General features: G+C 42.6%; 2 protein-coding genes and 1 pseudogene across 4 annotated transcripts in view; 2 read left to right on the top strand and 1 right to left on the bottom strand.

Moving 5' to 3' along the window:
* pomgnt2 (protein O-linked mannose N-acetylglucosaminyltransferase 2 (beta 1,4-)) overlaps window positions 1-9,032 on the bottom strand; it is a 76,081-nt gene extending 67,049 nt beyond the window's left edge. The window contains exon 1 of the mRNA XM_070888913.1: window positions 8,512-9,032. The gene's annotated coding sequence lies outside the window, so the exon portion shown is untranslated. The remainder of the gene's footprint in view (window positions 1-8,511) is intronic.
* Window positions 8,640-17,995, top strand: part of snrka (SNF related kinase a) — a 37,712-nt gene continuing 28,356 nt past the window's right edge. The window contains exon 1 of one of the 3 annotated variants that reach the window (XM_070888888.1): window positions 8,640-8,736. The gene's annotated coding sequence lies outside the window, so the exon portion shown is untranslated. Of the gene's footprint in view, window positions 8,737-9,133; window positions 9,210-12,616; window positions 12,838-17,995 lie in introns of those variants that run through there. The other 2 variants (XM_070888901.1, XM_070888893.1) reach the window with 2 other exon arrangements.
* LOC139279285 (U2 spliceosomal RNA) lies at window positions 13,101-13,276 on the top strand (annotated as a pseudogene).

The raw sequence follows: 17,995 nt of genomic DNA on the forward strand, positions 1-17,995 counted from the left end.
TAAGTATGCTGTTCGGAATCCAATCTGGTATGTCTCTATTCTGGAGTTGCTCCAAATTATGTTGTACCTCACTTAATATCCAGGCCCCATACCCGGAGCAAACTATCTCAGCCTGTAATCGTTTACTTATATCTTTCCCCATTCCGTGGATCAATTTTATTGTCTTGGCATTTCGGCAATGTATGGGCCACTTGTAACAGTTCCCTTTCCACGCCATCTCCCAACCGCGCTTGTAGGGCTTGGTTATCCAAGTCCCTCCCCACTAAACCACTTAAGACTACGCCATTAAGTTGTTAACCCGGTCGTATATTGCCTACATTCATCGTCATAACCCCTGCCGCATAACCCGTGCCTAGTGTTTCCAGTACTCCCCTTTTTTTTCCGACCTTGCCCTGTTCCATTTCTGACATTAAATCTCAGGGTAGTGGGTTCCGGGCCTTCGAGTATCCGTTGTGCCAGGTTCTGGTATAGACTTATAGTTTCATTTCCACAGAAGCTAGGAAAAATTATATCCATTAGGTTTAGGATAAGTAGTCGCTGACGCACCCCAAATTATATCCTTTCTTTAGATTCTTTTATTACTAGCCCCCCTTTTTAGGTTGTATTCCTTCTTGTTTGCGCTGTGCATGATCAATACCAGCTTCTCCGTGTTATAACCGTGTCACGCTTCAGGACATACACCTTTTTTTCCAGAGACCTCCCTTGGTCTTTATTTTATCCCACTGGCCAGTTTCCCTAAACATCCTGGGGTTCCACCCCCTTTTTGCTCCGTTCTCTTCCCACCCTTCTGTTCCTTGCGGGATGGATTTGGCTGCTTGTTTGCAGCTTCGTCCGCCCAGGCATGAGCTGCAGTTGGATTTCTGCGCCCTTCCCCTTTTGGTCCTATGAACTTGCTCCTGTCCTCGGAATATACTGGCGCCCATGGCATCGGCAGCCTGCTGCATTACAACCTTACTTAATACACTATACATAGCCATGCGTTAAAATAAGTTCTGTCCTTGCTCCAGTCCTTGGCTGCTGGGTTGCATATTTCGGCAGTCAAATTAAACAAAGCTCGTTCATGTATTGTGTCTTTCCTGCGTGTGCTATATCTCTCGTAGTCCATCTGTATTATCCAGTGCCTGCGAGGGCCTCAAGGTCCCCAGTATCCTGAGTCTCTAGGGTCGAAGTAGCCGCTGCGGTCCCATCTCGGTGAGTGTTTTATCTGCAAATTTTAAACAGATAGCCTGGTCGTCACCAGGTGTTAGGTTCTGGTCTACTCATCTTTTATCCATGCATGTTGCGGTCACTCTGTGAAATCGGAGGTAAAGTTAGGTTGGGTTTGTAGACTACACTTACCCACCGTGGGGTACATTGGCTCTATTGCCATAGGTGATAGTGCTATGGCTGCGCACTGCACTATCCGTCTGGCCCCGTTTTTTAAAAAATCTCTTCCAGCTTATTTATCTTAGCTTTTAACTCTTGAATTTGTTTTGTTTGAGTATCTTTCTTTTATTTGTATCAGGCGAGTATTATTACATAGGCTAGTTCTGTTTTTATTTTTATTCTGACTATCGCACCATTTCCTCTGTTAGGTGAGTCTTTTTTTTATTCTATTAAGAAATCCAAATTAATAATGTCCAGTATAAAACAGCTGTCAATGGAAAGGGTTAACTCCTTTACAGGTTTGTAAGAAAGCCTGATGTCATTACGTGACTTCACGTAATCATCCGAAAAATTCTTTAAAAAAAATCTTTGTGCCTTCAAAACTTGCTTAGAAATTAGGAATCCATTAAAAAAAGAAATCATTAGTAAAGCCGTCATAATAAAATCTTCTCATCAGGGAAGATGGCATTTTAGAGTAAACTTCTAATTGCCAAAGATATTTTTTGATTGATTTAAAACGAGACCACACATTTTTAATAGCTATTTTGTTTACTGAAATCCAATTTTCACACATGCTGTGTACATTCTAACATTTCGTTTTATTTTACGGTCCCGTTCACTGGGCAAATCTTGTGTTTTATTTCTCTCTCGGCACAAAATCTAAACATCCGTGCCAGTTCCATTTTCTATAAGAATTTTAAAATTCAGTAAGATTCTCTAATTCCCAATTTTCTTTTCTGTGCTGAGTTCGCATAGCTTAGATCTTTTCTCCTCGTTATTTTCAAAACCCTCCTGCTTGTTTAGACTGTTCGGGACTTTTCTTGATAAACAACGTCCATTTTGGAAATCTTTCAAACTGGAGTGAAACTTTCTCATAATTTAAAATCATTATCACTGTAGAGTGTCTTTTACCTCTTCCAATTTTTTTTTCCTTTTCCTAATTAAACCAATATCTTTTTCACAGCAAACATCAACTAGTATTTAGTAAGTTATGTCGTTTTCCATCACAAACACATTTTTTTCAGCACTTATTTATTACATTACATCTTTTTTTTCAGATCTCCTTTCTTCAAATTAGGTTTTGTATTTTACACGGAAGGCTCGTGACTCCATACATTAATTTAAAATCATTTGTTTACTTTCAAAGTGGCGTCTTTATCTTTTTCTTTTCTCCATAACTTGAATGGAGTCCAGCAATTAGGCTTTGAGGGTTGCTTTTCGTTATCTCAAAATGCTCCAGTTTCAAAGTCATTAAAATGTCTCTTCTAAACTGCTAAAGCTTACTGTTTTTAACATTTTTCAAAAGTCCCTTTTACACCTTCGCGGATAGCTCGCCACTCGCCCAGGAGTTTGACCTGATCTCTGAAGGTATTTCTAGATTGTTTCCAAACCTTTTAGTTTTATATCTCCTTTTTTCTTTAAGAGATCAGATTTAATTTAATAATTTTTTTTTTGAATCCACCTCAATATTTTGCTGTGCCTTCTCTGAATATCTCAAAATCCCAATTCAAACTTTGTAATTTCAATCTTTATTTAAAACCTTTTTTTTGAGCTAGAAGCTTTTTTTTTAAAAAAAGGCATTCTTTATCTCATTCCGAGACTAAATTTATGTCTTTCAACTCAATGTAATCAATCATTGCATGTTTTCTTTCGACAAGTAAGTGAGCGTGTCAAATAAATTCTTTTTTTTTCAACCACCGGGACCATGTATTTTTTATCTTTTACTCAACAAACCTATCCTTTGTGCATTTCCTAGCTCCGTAACTTATCATCCGAATAAATCCACACCTGCGTTTCTAACTTAAAATGTCTTAAAACTTCCCACATACAGGACAACACTACAAAGGGTTGAAAAAACTTTCACTCTGTTTGGAGAAGTGGGTGGAGCTAAAATAAGCAAACAGCTGCTTCACTTCTCCAAACAGGCTTTTTAAAAAAAAACATGAAAATTCATTCCGCAGTCAAAAAATCACACAAGTACTCTCATTCAAAAACAGACATTCACAAAAGTCTCTCTTCATTCAACAAAGCTTATTCATTAAATTTTTTCTTTGGCCGGCTCTATTTTTGGATCCATGATCGCTCAATTTTATCCTTACACAATTCCTTTTATCCTTACACAATTCCTCACGTCGCCCTGCGATTTAGTTCTACACAATTCCTCGCGTCGCCCCGTGATTTAGTTCTACACAATTTCCCTTTTCTTCCGCGTTGCCCCGCGGTTTTCCTATTCGCGTCGCCACGCGATTGTCTATTTCCCTATCCTCCGCGTCGCCGCACGATTGTCTATTTCTCTATTCCTCCGCGTCGCCGCGCGGTTCGCGTTGCCGCGCAATTTAAGTCCAATCAATGCCTAGATGGACTAAGTGATATACAAAGTCGACGGTCGTACCTGACTTGGACACTTATTTCCTAAGTTAAAAGGTATTCGCCAGATTGACCTGGATCTCGTTCAGACGCTACCTGAAAACCAGCGAGTGGCCAAACTTTCCTCAGACTTTTGGAACTGAAGGAAACTGAAGTGGTATTTTAAAGGGTACTCACTCCAGTGGCCACTTTCCTCCCGTCTCGTCCAAGGCTAGTCTGGCTCTTAATTCGCAAGCTTTCGGCAGACGTCCGTTGAGATCCCACTTCTGACACCAAATGTTGATACGGATTCTTTTTCCCTCAATCTGTTTCAGCGAATACATTGACACACGAACACCTCTTGCCTTTTCTGTAAAAGACCTTTATTGAAGATTCTCCGGCCGGGACTTGTCAAGACAAAGGGACACTCTCAATCAGAGCCTGTTTACCTTCCCCTGGACAAGCTCCTTTTCAGCGCGAAAAGCACAGTAGATATACATTTTCAAAACAGAACACATTTGATTAGCACTTGGTCTATCCAATCCCTTTCTGCCTCCCCCCCGAGTACGTCCAATGGCAGGCAAGAAAGTCTCCCAATTAGGGCTGGTGTCAGGTAGGTTAGTTATAGCTTTGCTACACTGTCTTCCCTTATCAGTAAAGAACCCAATTAGTTTCTCTTCCTCCTTATCAGTAGAAGCTATTACTTTTCCCTTCCTATCTAGAATTGCTTTCTTTCTTTGTGCTGCCTTGGGCTTTCTCATGACCCGTGTCTAACCTCAACTTCAACTCTTGGTAACCCCTTTTTTTTCTGTTGATTCTGCAGTTGTCTGTATCTTGACCATTTCTTTAGCTATTTTCCCATGATTCCCTATCTCCATCCTTTTGCCACCTTCTTTAGCCATCTACCACTTTCGCAACCCTTTTACACATTCTCAAGTGGGGTTGCTAGGCCATTTCAGAGGGCACTTAAGAGGGTCTGGAGTCAGCAGATTTCCTTCCCTGAAGGACATTAGTGAACCAGATGGATTTTTACGACAATCCAGTAGTTTCATGGTCACCATTACCAACACTAGCTTTTTAATTCCAGATTTATGTAATTAACTGAATTTAAATTCCCCAGCTGCCGTGGTGAGATTTGAACTCGTGTCTCTGAATCATTTGTTCGGGCATCTGGATTACTAGTCCGGTGATGTTACCACTACGCTACTGTTCCCTATGAACTAAATAAGAAGAAACCGTTTCCTCCAGCAGGCAGTGGCGGGGGGGGGGGGGGGGGGCGGGGGGTCAGTAACCAAAGGACTCAGATTTAAGGTAATTAGCAAAAAAGAGCCAGTTAGGAGACGAGGAGAATTTTTTTTTTTTTTTAAACACAGTGAGTTGTTGTGATCTGGAATGCATTGCCTGAAAGGGTGGTGGAAGCAAATTCAACAGTAACTTTCAAAGGTAGGTTTTAAGGAGCGTCTTCAAGGGGAGAGAGACGTAAAGAGGTTTAGGGATGGAATTCCAGTGCTTAGTGCATAGGCAGCATAACAAAGAATGGGCATCCATGATCGCTGACATACTGGAAAGGACAATGTTGGGGATGGTTGTTTTTTTGTCATCTTTCCACCATTAGGACACTGATTTTAATGGCTCCAGCTGTCCACCTGGCAGGTCAAGATAGTGCGGCACGCCATTCAGAGTCTTGTCTCATTCGGTACTTATTGTATCAGTTCTCGCTATTCTAACAAGAGGGCAGATTTTCTGGGAACTGATCTCCCAATGTTGCAAAATAGAGGCATCCACCCAACTGCTTCTACACAAAGTTCTCAGTTAAACCACTGGGTTTGCATCTAATTAGCTATTATATTTAAGTTACTGTCCATGCAGTGCCTTCACACAAATGGAGATGGAATTCCCTGTTCTCTGCCCTGCAACAGCCATTTAAAGGGAAGTGGTGACTTGAAGTGAATTTTGCATTCAACGGCAACAAACCACAAGTCGGGGATGAAACAGGATAACTGGGCAAAGTTAAGGAGTGATGCCCCAGTGAAGTCCGCTGCAAGAGAAAACGTCCTCTGCACTATCCAGAGGACACAGAAGGAAGTGAGGATCATGTCTACAATGTTGGTAAAGATGCCAATGCAAGAACTACTTAACATTTGCATTTGTCAAGAATGAACTTTCATTTCTACAGCGCCTCTCACGACCTCAGGGCATCCCAAAGTGCTTTACAGCCAATGAAGTACTTTTGAAGTGTAGTTACTGTTGTAATGTAGGGAAACACAGCAGCCAATTTGTGCACAAGGGCCCACAAACAGCAATGAAATAATGATCAGATAATCTGTTTTAGGGATGTTGATTGAGGGATAAATATTGGCCCAATGACACCAGGTAGAGCTGCCCTGCCCCTTGAATAATGCCTTGGGTACTTTAACGTCCATCTGCGAGGGCAATGGGGGCCTCGGTTTAACATCTCACCCGAAAGATGGCTCCTCCGATAGTGCAGCACTCCCTCAGTACTGCACTGGGAGTGTCAACACAGTGATCAAGTCTCTGGAGTAGATGGTAAGGTATGCAAGCTAAAGTATTTCCTATCACTCTTGTAAGAGGTCAAATTAAAGGGTATTGTTGTAAAAATAAATGTGCACCTTCCGGTATTTTCAGGTATAACTAATTAGTACCCTTGTACCAGCTCACATCAGTATTGAAGACACAATGTTCTTTCAGACGTCATGGCCCTTGAATAGATAGCTCCTTAATTAGGGAGGTTGCTATCAGTGTGATGTCTTCTGCCAGTGTTTTAGATACCGGAATTAGATATTGGAATTTTAGTTTTACAAATCTGGAAAGTATAGTTAAGACATGCTTGTGTAACTGATTGATATGTTCAAAAATGATCCACGTCAGTGAATCGGTCACTTTGACTGTTGAAGTTACACGGAATGTTATTTTGTTCTGTGATAGTTTAAGTTATTTAAGATCAAACATTGTTCATGTCAAACTAAAAAAAAAATGGTCTCAGTAAAAATGACCATGAAGCTGTCGGATTATCGTAAAAACCCAACTGGTTCACAAATGTCGCTTTGGCGAAGGAAACATGCCGTCCTAACCCAGTCTGGGCCTATATGTGACTCCAGTCCCACACCAACATGGTTGACTCTTAAATGCACTCTGGAATGGCCCAGCAAGATCAAAAGTACTTAACTGGCTTTTAAATGCTTTGGGATGTCCTGAGGTCATGAAAGGTGCTAGAAACGCAAATCTTTTATTCTTTTCAGTTGTATCAAACAGCTACTACACAAATTACAGCGGTTCAGGAAGAACACCCATCAGCATCTTTTTAACGTCAACTGTGGATGGGCAATAAATGCCGGCTTGTCAGCGACGCCCACATCCCGAGAATGCTATTTTTTTTAATGGGTTGCCGAGCCAAAGAAGGTGTTATGAGGGGTGACTAAAGTACTCAGAAAATCAACGCCTATAACTGTATTGCAACAGTTTATTCAATAGCCCAAGATCTAAACACAGCGAGAAATCTAGTAAAAGAAATAAAAACTAAAAGATAATAAAGTACACATTAAGTTAGGCAGAGATGAATACCAACATGGACTGTTGTACCGGTAATGATTTAGGTTCAGTTGACTGATAGTAATTATCCATTTACTTCTAGTGTAGTCATCAATATTCAATCCTGTGATGATATTAATCCTGTTATCATGAAGGCAGTTAAATGTAGCATTAGTTAATCCATTGCTCTGCCCAGCTGTGGCTCAGTGGGTAGCACTCTCATCTTTGAGTCACAAGATTCACTCCAGAGACTTGAGCACAAAATCCTGGGAGAGATTGAGTGGATTGGGCCTATGCTCTCTAGAGTTTAAAAGAATGAGAGGAGATCTCACTGAAACATATAAGATTGTGAGGGCGATTGACAGGGTAAATGCTGAGAGATTGTTTTCCCTGGCTGGAGAGTCCAGAACCAAGGGGCAAAGGCTCAGGATAAGGGGCCGACCATTTAAGACTGAGATGAGGAGGAATTTCTTCACTCAGGGTTGTGAATCTTTGGAATTCTCTAACAAAGGGCTGTGGATGCTCAGTCATTGAGTATATTCAAAGCTGAGATAGATAGATTTTTGGACTTTAGGAGAATCGAGGGATATGGTAATCAGCTGGGAAATTGGAGTTGAGGTTGAAGATCAGCCATGATTTTATTGAATAGCGGAGCAGGCTCGAGGGGATATATGGCCTACTTCTGCTCCTAATTCTTATGTTCTTAGTACTTTGGGAGTGCTGCTGTTGGAGGTCTCGTCTTTCGGATATTAAATGCAGACCTTTAAGAGCTGTTTGTGCCAAATATTTATCCCTCTGACCACTCTGTGCCCACAGTGGTTGCGCTGAAAATCTATTAAAGTGAACCTTGCTTTATAATGTGAAGTCAGAACAATAAGCTACAAACAGCCAAAGAAAAGGTGCCTCGGTGCTGTGATTGCATCACTGGCCTCATGGTTTAGGAGATGGTCCATCTGTTTTCAGGAGCTATCCTGAATGAAATTTTACAATCAGTTTGCAATTTTGTGACTACATTTTTCTATTGCAACTTGCTTACAGGTCAGATGCTTTTAGCGTTGGTGTTAACCAGTTATTGCAGCTGACAGGAAAAGGCTTTGCTGAGGATTGGCACACCCTGAATTTTTCTTTTGCAGATTAGATCTGACTCTTGCAAAATAATTCCACAGTTGTGATTCACGTAATGTGCAAAAACAACCTTCAACATTTAGCACTGAATCCTTACCCTTGATCGACAGGAGAGTTGCGACTAACCTGCTGCATGTTTTGATGCTGAGTACAACACAGCACAGCCCCTCCCCTTCCATGCTGTGACGCGATTCGAAAGCCGGCCCCGCCGCGAGCTGTCTGTGACGTCGGCGGGGATGCGCAGTTGAAGATTGCGCAGGCTGCTCGAGCCTTCGCCACTGTTTGTGGCTGACCGTTGCGCGGTGGTTGATATTCTGCCGGAAAAAGAGAAGAATTTGCCTCCGAGATTGGGTAGGTGCAAGCGCTTCCCTCCTCAGATTTGCCAGTCGTTTGGTTAAAACGCGAACAAGATAAACCGAGTTGCTTCAGATCAGGTGAGCGGCCGGGGCCCGGAGCCAGGTGAGGTGCAGCGGCCCTTCCTCGACCATTTCTTCTTTGCGTCTTCCCACCCAGCTCGGTTCGCGCTGTGAAGTGGCTCCTGTTGCCTCATGAACGAAGCGCTGCGGCGGCGGGCGAGGACCTCCTCCTCCTTCCGTCGTCTGTAGAGCGCTGCGTGAGAGCGAGGCGCTCGTCATCCGGGACCTTGAGCCGCTAGCCACCGAACGGTCAGGAGGCACGGTTGTCACGGTAACTGGGTCAGTCTCCAGCCCGGGGTGGGGGGCGTAGCCATCGCACCTCATCTTGCCCACTGCACCCCGGGTTGCTACTGTAGCATTGTCGTCCCACTCACACGGAACGGCAAGGCGGCAGCATGGATGCTGCTAGTGAGTATAAATAAAGAGTAACCCTTCATACCTTTTTTTATTTACCGGCATTAGCTTGCTGATTCATTGTGGTTCAGTGGGTAACATCCTCTCCTCAGAGTCAAATCCCACTCCAGAGATTTGAGCACAAAAATCGAGGCTGACATTCACAGTGCACTGCTGAGGGAGCGTTGCACTGTTGGAGGTGCCGTTTTTCTGATAAACAAGTATATAAAAACGGAAGAGAGAAGTTAAAGTAAATGTTGGTCCCTTAGAGGATGAGACTGGGAAACGGGGAAAATGGCAGAGACTTTGAACACATTTTGTACCTGCCTTTATGGTAGAAGACACTAAAAGCATCCCAATAATAGTAAAATCAGGGTCAAAAGGGAGAGAGGAAATCATTATCACTCGAGAATAAGTACTAGGCAAACTAATGGGACTTTGGGCTGACCAGTCCCCTGGACCTGATGGTCTACATCCTAGGGTCTTAAAAGAAGTGGCTGCAGAGATTGTGGATGCATTGGTTGTAATCTCCCAAAATTCCCTCGATTCTGGAAAGGTCCCACTGGATTGGAAAACTGCAAATGTAACACCCCTATTCAAGAAAGGAGGCAGACAGAAAGCAGGAAACTATAGACCAGTTAGCCTAACATCTGTCATTGGGAAACTGTTGGAATGCATTATTAAGGAAGTAGTAGAAGGACATTTAGAAAATCATAATAAAACCACGCTGAGTCTGCTTGATTGTATGAAAGGGCAATCATGTTTGACAAATTTATTAGAGTTCTTTGAGGATGTAACGAGCAGGGTGGATAAAGGGAAACCAGTAGATGTAATGTATTTGGATTTCCAAAAGGCATTTGATATGGTGCCACATAAAAGGTTACTATACAAGATAAGAGCTCATGGTGTTGCGGGTAATATATTAACATGGATATAGGATTAGCTAACTAATAGAAAAGAGAGTCAGGATAAATGGGCCATTTTCAGGTTGGCAAAATAATTAGTGGGGTGCCATAGGGATCAGTACTGGGACCTCAACTATTTACAATCTATATTAATGACTTGGATGAAGGGACTGAGTGTATTGTAGCCAAATTTGTTGACTATACCAAGATAGGTGGGAAAGCAAATTGTGAGGAGGGCACAGAGTCTGGAAAGGGATATAGATAGTTTAAGTAAGTGGGCAAAAATTTGTCAGATGGAGTATAATGTAAGGTTATCTGCTTTGGTAGGAAGAATAGAAAAGCAAAATATTATTTAAATGGAGAGAGACTGCAGAATGCTGTGATAGTGATCTGGGTGTCCTCAAAGCATAAAAAGTTAATATACAGGTACAGCAAATAATTAGGGAGGTAAATGGAATATTGGTCTTTATTGCAAGGGAGATGGAGTAAAGGTATGACGATTATATTTCCAAGTCAGGATGGTGTGTAACTTGGAGGGGAATTTTCAGGTGATGGTCTTCCCATGCGCCTGCTGCCCTTTTCCTTCTAGGTGGTAGAAGTCGTGGGTTTGAGAGATGCTGTCGAAGAAGCCTTGGTGAATTGCTGCAGTGCATCTTGTAGATGGTACGCACTGCAGCCTCATTGCACCGGTGGTGGAGGGAGTGAATGTTTAAGGTGATGGATGAGGTGCCAATCAAGCGAGCTGCTTTGTCCTGGATGATGTCGAGCTTCTTGAGTTGTTGGAGCTGCACTCATCCAGACAAGTGGAGAGAGAGTATTCCATTACACTCCTGGCTTGTGCCTTGTAGATGGTGGAAAGGCTTTTGGGGAGGCAGGCGGTGAGACACTGCAGAATACCACAATATTAATGTGGCTGGTCCAGTTAAGTTTCTAGTCAATGGTGACCCCCAAGATGTTAAATGTTGGGGGATTCGGCAATGGTAATGGCGTTGAATGTCGAGGTAGTGGTTAGAAGCGTCATCCAGATCTTGCTGCATGTGGGCATGGACTGCTTCATCTTTGTATCGTCACCAAACCTGGCTACGTTACACTCAGTCCCTTCTTCCAAGTCGTTAATGTAGATTGTAAATAGTTGGGGTCCCAGCACTGATCCCTGCGGTACCTCACTAGTTACTGGTTGCCAACCAGAGAATGAACCATTTATCCCAACTCTCTGTTAGTTAGCCAATCCTCTATCCATGCTAATATATTACCCCCAACCCATGACCTTTTATCTTGTGCAGTAACCTTTTATGTGGCACATGCCTTCTGGAAGTCCAAATACACCACATCCATTGGTTCCCCTTTATCCACCCTGTTTGTTACATCCTCAAAGAACTCCAGCAAATTTGTCAAACATGACTTCCCCTTCATAAATCCATGCTGACTCTGCCTGACCGAATTTTGCTTTTCCAAATGTCTGCTACTGCTTCTTTAATAATGGACTCCAACATTTTCCCAACCACAGATGTTGGGCTAACTGGTCTATAGTTTCCTACTTTTTGTCTGCCTCCTTTTTTAAATAGGGGCATTACAGTTGCAGTTTTCCAATCTCCTGGGACCTCTCCAGAATCCAGGGAATTTTGGTAAATTACAACCAATGCATCCACAATACCTGCTGCTACTTCTCTTAAGAACCTAGGATGCAAGCCATCAAGTTCAGGGGATTTATCTGCATTTAGTCCCATTATCTTACTGAGTACCACCACCTCAGTGATTGTGATTGTATTAAGTTCCCCCACCCTCCCCATAGCCCCTTGACTATCCACTGTTGGAATATTGTTAGTGTCCTCTACTGTAAAGACTGATAAAAATTATTTGTTCAGAGTTTCTGCCATCTCCGTGTTCCCCATTGCTAGTTCCCCGGTCTCGTCCTCTAGGTGACCAACATTTACTTTAGCCACTCGTTTTCTTTTTATATCCCTATAGAAACTCTTGCTATCTGTTTTTATATTTTGTGCTAGTTTACTTTCATAGTCTATCTCCCCTTAATCAGTTTTTTAGTCGTACTTTGCTGGCTTTTAAAAGCTTCCGAGTCTTCTGTCCTCCCACTAGTTTTGGCCACTTTGTATGCCTTTGTTTTTAATTGGATACCATCCTTTATTTCTTTATTTAGCCATGAATGGCTAACTTTTCTCTTGCATCCTTTCTTCCTCACTGGAATATATTTTTTTTGAGTTGTGAAATATCTCCTTAAATGTACACCACTGTTCATCAACCGTCCTACACTTTAATCTATTGTGGCAGGACTGCAGAACGTTGATCTGATCCGTTGGTTGAGATCGCTTAGCTCTGTCTTAACGTACTGCTTCCATTGTTTAGCCTACATGTAGTCTGGTGTTGCAGGTTGGATCTTCATTGAACCAGGGTTGATCGCATGGCTTGATGTTATTGGTAAAGTGAGGCATATGCCATCAGGGGTATGAGGTTACAGATTGTGGTGGAATATAATTCTGTTGCTTATGGCCCACAGCACCTCGTGGATACCCAGTTTCGAGCTGCTAGATCTGTTATGAATCTATCCCATTTAGCATGGTGGTAGTGCCACACATGATGGAGGTGTCCTCAGTTCGTCTTCACAAGGATTGTGTGGTGGTCACCGCTACCTATACTGCCGTGGACAGATGCATTGGCGATAGCTAGATTATTGACCCAGTGATGGGAAGTCTGGAACGTTGGCTGAGTATGATTGTTAGTCTGTGAGTATGACAATGTTAGACTGTTGCATGACTAGCCTGTGGGACAGCTCTCCCAATTTTGGCACAAGTCCTCAGATGTTAGTGAGGACTTTGCAGCGTCGACTTGGTTGGGTATGCTGTTGTGTTCAAAGCCATTTCAGAGAGTAGTTAACATAGTCACATATAGACCAGACTGGGTAAGGACAGCAGATTTCCTTCGCAAAAGGAAGGTCTATTCACCTTTGTTTGCTAAGTGCTATTGCTTCTCATCTATAGTGTTGGTGCTTGCTTCTCGGCCTTTTGGCTAAGATCATGCGTAACTGACCTGACAGGGGAGTAACCATGACCAGGAAGGTGGTTCTCCTATGCTTTTTGGAACTAGGAGGTGGGTGGGGGGCACACATCCACCTCCATGGCACGAACCTGGTATTGCAGTACTTCCAGGAACGGTGCAGTGGCTCTAGGCCTTTTGGCTAAGAGCAAAAACATTGGCGCAGAGTGATCCTTGAATGGGCCCAAGGTGACCTGGCGTTTGTGATCTGACAAAGAATTGGAAAGATTGGCAACGAATAAATAAAAAAAAATAAAAAAAAGTTGGTGCTTATTTGCTACAGGCTGGTAAACAATCACCACACCACACATACTATTAATTCCACAGAGCGAGGTCTTGTGGGAAGAAGGAAGGAGGACAGTAGGAGTTTGTTTGAGTTTATGTGTATGTATTGGCACATGTGGCAGAGCCTGGTCTCCAGTTGTCTTGGACCAAGACCTTGCTCCGTCAAGCCCGTGTGGGTGGCTGGTGTGCAATGGCCACCTCACGTTAAAAGAATCCATGTACAGGCATCTTCCACCGTTGAAAATGAGTTCATTAGCCACTTGAGTACTCCATTTTTTTTAGTGGAAGCAAGTCCTCCTCGACCCCGAGGGACTGCCGATGATGACGCCAAATATTAAACGTGATATTTGTGACCGTTGTCTGTGATTCTTGCCTTTGCAGCCACCGGAGTAATTGTAGAGTAGTGATGGCGGCATTCAGCGTAGAGCTATGATCCCTTATTGTTTCAAATTGCTGTGACCATACTCAGTTTGAGATTGCATTGTTCATCCTTACTTCAGCCACATGCCTGATCAGATTCATCACATACTTTACTATGATGATAGTGGAGGGGCAGCTCTTTCTAGTTATTTAGATTAAGCTAATTTACATCTTTTCTTCTTTACCAACTATTTTTTCAGCATCACTTGGGGTTAACCAGAATAAGCATTTCAATTCTGGATTTCTATTCATTACCCTGTATCCCCCCCCCCCCCTTCAAATTTGAATAGTAATCTACTCTAGAATTTATTAATTTTTATATTCAGAAATCTCATACCATTTATTCATATATAAACACATTACTCTCATCATCTCCCCTGCCAGCTCCATAATTCGTTGTCATACGGTAGTTGTAGGACAACAGCTAGTTTTGCTTTCAAAGTTATAGCGGCTGCGTTGTTCTGCGAGGTCTTAGTTCTTTTTTTCACCTTTCCACCTATTCCTTTAATTTAAAAGAAAATCAACGAATGAATCTTGCCTATTCTAAATTTTTTAACAAATTTCTGGCAACACTAAAAAGTTTTCCTGTAAGTTTCTTTATTTAATATATACATATATAGAGGTCACCACCCCAACCTCTGTCATCAAGCTACAGTATGCGGACGACGCCTGCATCTGCGCACGTACAGAGGCTGAACTCCAGGACATAGTCGACGTATTTACTGAGGCATACGAAAGCATGGGCCTTATGCTAAATATCCGTAAGACAAAGGTCCTCCACCAGCCTGTCTTCTCCGCACAGCACTGGCCCCCAGTCATCAAGATCCACTGCGTGGCCCTGGACAACGTAGACCATTTCCTGTACCTTCGGAGCCTCAACAAGAGCAGACATTGATGACGAAATTCAACACCGCCTCCAGTGAGCTAGTGCAGCCTTCACTCGCCTGAGGAAAAGTGTGTTCGAAGACCAGGCCCTCAAACCTGCCACCAAGCTCATGGTCTATGGGGCTGTAGTAATAACCGCCCTCCTGTATGGCTGAGACATGGACCATATACAGTAGACAACTCGAGTCGCTGGAGAAATACCACCAATGATGTCTCCAAGATCCTACAAATCTGGGTGGACAGATGCACCAACATTAGCGTCCTCGACCAGGTCAACATCCCCAGCATTGAAGCACTGACCACACTTGATCAGCTCCACTGGGCAGGCCACTTGTCCGCATGCCAGACATGAGACTCCCAAAGCAAGCGCTCTACTTGGAACTCCTTCTCGGCAAATGAGCCAAAGGTGGGCAGAGAAACGTTACAAGGACACCCTCAAAGCCTCCCTGATAAAGTGCAACATCCCCACTGACACCTGGGAATCCCTGGCCAAAGACTGCCCTAAGTGGAGGAAGTGCATCCAGGAGGCACTGAGCAACTCAAGTCTCATCGCCGAGAGCATGCAGAAATCAAGGGCAGGCAGCGGCAAGAGCATGCGGCAAACCTGTTCCACCCTCCCTTACCCTCAACGACTATCTGTCCCACGTGTGACGGGGACTGTTGCTCTCGTATTGGACTGTTCAGCCACCTAATGACTCTTTTAGATTGGAAGCAAGTCTTCCTCGATTCCGAGGGACTGCCTATGATGATGATTGTAGACAATATGCACCTAAGCAGGGAGTCAGGGCCTCAGTACAACATCTCATTTGAAACATGACACTTTAAAATGTAGGGTGAACTAAATGAAATTAAGTGAGATGCACTTCTGAGAGAGAAAATGGAAACCTTTTAAAATCTAAAACATGCAAAACAAATATATACTAAAGAGAAATAACTATGCTGAACAAGGTGGATGAACAAATAAATTTGGATTAGAGGTCCAGTGACAATAGGCACAGTTATTTTAGCTTGTAAATATTTTTAAAACATCAATCTTGTATCCCATCAGGAAAAAGTTAAACATCAAAGTTTGAGTATTTTAATTGGCAAAGATATCAGATGATAGTAAAGCTTGAATCTTGCACAACCAGTAGTTTTTTTTGTATTGCACACTTTTCAGGTAAGAGCAATAGTTACTTGACACTGACAGATTATGATCTGTGTGTTTGAAATGAAGCTGCATATGTCATGAGGGTTTTTCCCATTGAGCTTTGTAAGATTATTTCCACACTAACCTTGGTGGTGGGCAAATTATTGGAAAAAAAATCTGAGAGACTATTAATCGTTATTTAGAAAGGCACAGATTAATCAAGGAAAGTCAGCATGGATTTATTAAGGGATGGTGGTATCTGACTACAAACAGAAAATACTGGAAATACTCAGCTGGTCAGGCAGCATCTGTGGAGAGAGAAACAGAGTTAATGGTTCAGGTTGATGACCTTTCGTCATAACTAGAAAAGTTCTGAGGGACTGTATTTTTTAAGGAGATAACAAGGAGGGTTGATGAGGTTAGCGCGTTGGTCTACATGGATTTTAGCAAGGCGTTTGACAAGGTCCCACATGGTAGACTGGTCAGAAAAGTAAAGCCTGTGGGCTCCAAAGAAAAGTGGCAGGTTAGATCCAAAATTGTCTCAGTGACAGGAAGCAAAGGGTAATGATCAGCAGGTGTTTTTGTGACTGGAAGGCTGTTTCCAGTGGGATTCCACAGCACTCCATACACGGTCCTTTGATTTTCATGGTATATATCAATAATTTAGACTTCAATGTAAGTGGCATGATTAAGAAGTTTGCAGATGATTCAGAAATACGCCGTGTGGTTGATAGTGAGGAAGAAAGCTATAGACTGCAGGAAGCTATCGATGGACTGGTCAGGTGGACAGAAAAGTGGCAAATGGAATTCAATCTGGAGAAGTGTGAGGTAATGCATTTGGGGAGAGCTAACCAGGCAAGGGAATACACAAAAACTGGTAGGATACTGAGAAGTGTAGAGGAACAGAAGGACCTTGGTATTCATATTCAGATCCCTGAAGGTAGCAGGTCAAATAGATAAGGTGGTTAAGTAGGCATACAGAATAGTTTCCTTTATTAGCTGAGGCATAGAATAGACGAACTGTATAAGACACTAGTTACGCCCAGTGCTTGGAGTACTGCGTACATTTCCGGTCATCACATCACAGGGAAGATATGCTTGCACTAGAGAGGGTAGAGAGGAGATTTATGAGGATATTGCCAGGACTGGAAAATCTTAGCTATGGGGAAAGATTGGATAGGCTGGGGTTGTTTTCTTTGGAACAGAGGAGGCTGAGGGGAGATTTAATTGAGATATATAAAATTGAGGGGCCTAGATAGAGTGGATAGGAAGGACCCATTTCCCTTAGCAGGGAGGTCAATAACCAGGGACATAGATTTAAAGTAATTGGTAGAAGGTATAGAGGGGAGTTGAGATTTTCTTTCACCCAGAGGGTGGTGGGGGTCTGGAACTCGCTGCCTGAAAAGGTGGTAGAGGCAGAAAAGCTCATCACATTTAATAGGTACTTGGATAGGCACTTGAAGTACCATAACGTACAAGGCTACGGACCAAAAGCTGGAAAGTGGGATTAAGATGATCGCTCTTTTTTTAGCCAGCACAGACATGATGGGCCAAATGGCCTCCTTCTGTGCCGTAAACTTCTATAATTCCATGAACAACATTTAATCAGTGTGTGTTTTATCTTTTATGATGTACTGTTTGGCAGACAAACTATTTTGAATGTATATTAATTCGCTAATAGTTGGCACAGTCATTTTAGTAACAGTAGAAACTGGTACATATTGCAGGACCATTTGGCACATGTCTAAGTGAGGAAGGCTATATTTAAAGTGAGTTTTTCATTACACATGCTTCAGGTTAAAATTCTTGAATATAAAAATCTGTTTTTAGTTGTGAAGATGAATTTTCTGGAGGGCAGGGGGCGACGACAAAACTTCCACCTTCCCAATCGTTGTGGATTGTAAGGTGATAGTGATTATGGTTGTTTATGTGAGTGTAGACTTGTTTTTTTTATCTAGCTTTGGATTCAGTATACAGAATATATTTAACTGCTTAACTGAACTAGATTGTCAAAATTTATTTCCATAAACTAGTTATTTGACATTTGGTTATAGACCAAGGTGCCAAAATTGCCACTTCCCTTAAGACCGGTTACCGCCGAAAATCAGCGGAATGGAATGGCCGCCAAT

Source organism: Pristiophorus japonicus, chromosome 1, assembly GCF_044704955.1.
Source record: "Pristiophorus japonicus isolate sPriJap1 chromosome 1, sPriJap1.hap1, whole genome shotgun sequence".
Classification (NCBI taxonomy): Eukaryota; Metazoa; Chordata; class Chondrichthyes; family Pristiophoridae; genus Pristiophorus; species Pristiophorus japonicus.